Raw genomic sequence first — 3,022 nt, forward strand, 5'->3', positions numbered from 1 at the left:
TCCCATAAGATCGGACCCAATCGTTGTAGCCATTTAATGCCCAATACGAGATCAAACCCAGCCAGCGGTATGACCAAAAAATCTGCTACAAAGGAGTGACCCTCAATAGTAAAGGGCATTGCTGAACCGAAACCCACAGTGGTGACCTTGTCACCATTAGCCACTGAGACTGATATTCCTGATTTCTGCTGTAGTGATAACCCCAACTGTTTTGCTGCCTGGCTGCTTATAAAATTATGTGTGCTGCCTGAGTCCACGAGTGCGAGCAGAATATGATGGTTCATGGTGGCGTGGACCTGCATGGTATTTGTGCTGTGCAGGCCCGTCATTGCGTGGAGGGAGATTTCTGGTTCCTCCTCCTCAATTTGGTCCACATCCTCCTAAAAGTCATCCTCTTAGGGGTCTTCTATTTCTACCCAAAAGAGTCTTTTGCATTGATGGCCCTTGACGAATTTTTCATCACAATTGAAACATAGGCCCTGAGCCCTTCTCTGATCAATTTCTGCTTTTGTGAGACGTTTGAAAAATCCCGGTGGGGGTGTAAAGGCTGGTGGTGTTGGAGAGGGGTTGTGGGGTTGAGGCCTTGGGTTTGTGGAAAAAGGACCATGGGGTTGTGGGCGAGGTGGTGAAAAGGGATGTTTGGTTAATGACTCTCAGAAGAGGCGCTGTTTGGTGTCCAATGCTCTTGCCAAATTCATGGTGTGGGCTAGGGAGGTGGGGGCTTCCAATTCCACTTCTAGGCGAAGGGGTTCTACCAGGCCAGCCGTGAACAAATTGACATAAAGTTCAGGCCGTACCAACTGACTTGCACGAGCAAGTTTTTCTTGGAACAATTTCTGATATTGTGCTATAGTTCCAAGCTGTTTTAGATTGACCAAATCCCCAACTGGGTTGCTACGAAGCGGAGGACCAAACCGTAGCATGCAATTTTCTTTGAAAAATTCCCAATCATATACCACAAACTCGTTTTTGAATTGATGAAACCACATAAGCGCTTCATCGAACATGTGGAAGGTAGCTAATTGAACCTTGCCCTTGGGTAGAGTTCCTCAATTGGAAAAGAAATGATCACACCTATGTAACCACATTAAAGGGTCGGAGGACCCATCATACGTTGGAAAATCAAGCTTTGTGTACCTTGGCACGGTAGGGGGTGCTGGATTGATGCCCCCACGAGGTGGAGGTGTTTGGCGTAGGGGAGGAGGTGGTGGCGTTGGATGAGGGTTGATATGATCTGCTATGCGTGAGGAGGATGCCATTTGGACGAAAAGCTGGGTAAAGCCCTCCTCCATTCGGGACATCAACATCTGGAATTTGCCCTCCAGGCCACTGATTTAAGATTATAGATCAGCATGGTTCTGTTCCACAAAATTTTGAATTTCTATAGGGGAAGAGGAATCACCAAGGGTGGTCCTGTCTGATACCACGATGTTAGGCTCTCTAGCCATGGATCGAGTCACCCGGCGATCTCCTCTTGCTTCCAGATTGATTGACGAGGAAGGGAAGGATTTGGGGATCTTGGAACGCCCAATGATGAAGGAACGTGAGCCTTTGAAGGAGCTCGAACCTTAGGCCTCTTTAGAGAGAGTACCTGATCTCATTTAGACTAATTAATTAATGCTTGCTTCCATTCAATCACTTGACACCCTAAATAGATCAAGGAAAACATCAAAGGTTCTATAATTACAATTAGACCTTTATGGAACTTTAAATTACAATTAAACCCCTAAGGTACTGAAGTACAAGTTTACTCCATCTCTTCTCTTCTCCGGTTCGCCACTCTTGATGCTATAGAGTCCATAACACCTGCCCAGTATAGTCAAAAATTAACTAGTTTGGAGATGGCTAATCGCAGGACAAAGAACTTATGTTACAACTGTGATGAACCATACAAGGCAGGCCATCAGTGTAAAAGGTTGTTTTGGTTAGAGGTAGATGAAATACAGAATGACAACAAATTGATGATCCAACTGAGGAGGATACACCAGAAATTTCTCTAAATGCCATTACAGGACAGAAATCCGCCTAAATTATGCATGTTCGGACTCGGGTGATGGACCAGGACCTTGTCAGCCTTGTGGATTCGGGAAGTACAAATAATTTTCTTAATTTGACCTCTGCTCAACACCTTCAACTACGGATACTTCCACACTCAACAACAACAATTTTGGTTTCCAATGGAGAAAAAGTTCCTAGATACAACATCAGTAAAAAAGTAAAATTCTCAATCGGTACAACTTTCTTTCATTCATAATTTTTTGTTATACCTCTAGCTGGGTTCGATATGGTATTGGGTATTAAATGGATGCAAAAATTAGGCTCTATTTTATGGGATTTTACTGCTTTAACTATGAGTTTTGAAACAGGCGGACAACAAGTACTATTACAGGGCAGTCACGTGGGCAAGCCACATCACATTCATACACTTCACACACAGGACAATCTGGACAACAATATAGAACATCTCCTGGATGAATTCTCAAACTTGTTCCAAGAGCCCTCCGGGCTACCTCCCTTGAGGCACTGTGACCATTAGATATGTTTAAAACAGGGTTAAGAAGTGGTGGAGGTTCAACCTTATGAGTACCCACACCTCCAAAAAGAAGAAATTGAAAGACAATGCCAAGCCATGCTATAGCAAGGCCTTATTCGCAGCAACCGTTCACCATTTTCATCATTGATCCTCCTCATTAAGAAACATGATGGTACAAGTCTATTTTGTGTCGATTAGGATTTTAATGCCCAAACTGTGAAAGAAAAGTTCCCTATTCCTATGGTGGAGGAGCTTTTAGATTAATTGCATGGGTCATATATATTCACCAAATTGGACTTGCGCTCCGGATATCATCAGGTTCGTATGCATCCAAACGACATCGAGAAAATTGTCTTCTGCACTCATCACGGCCACTTTGAATTTGTGGTCATGCCATTTGGATTATCCAACGCACCATCCACATTCCAGGCATTAATGAAAGAGGTATTCCACAACTATTTTTTCAAATTTGTACTTGTTTTCTTTGAT

This window comes from Aristolochia californica, unplaced genomic scaffold (genome assembly GCF_029961685.1).
Source record: "Aristolochia californica isolate CCGP_79_NKW_82.1479 unplaced genomic scaffold, dmAriCali1.0.hap1 SCAF_16, whole genome shotgun sequence".
Classification (NCBI taxonomy): Eukaryota; Viridiplantae; Streptophyta; class Magnoliopsida; order Piperales; family Aristolochiaceae; genus Aristolochia; species Aristolochia californica.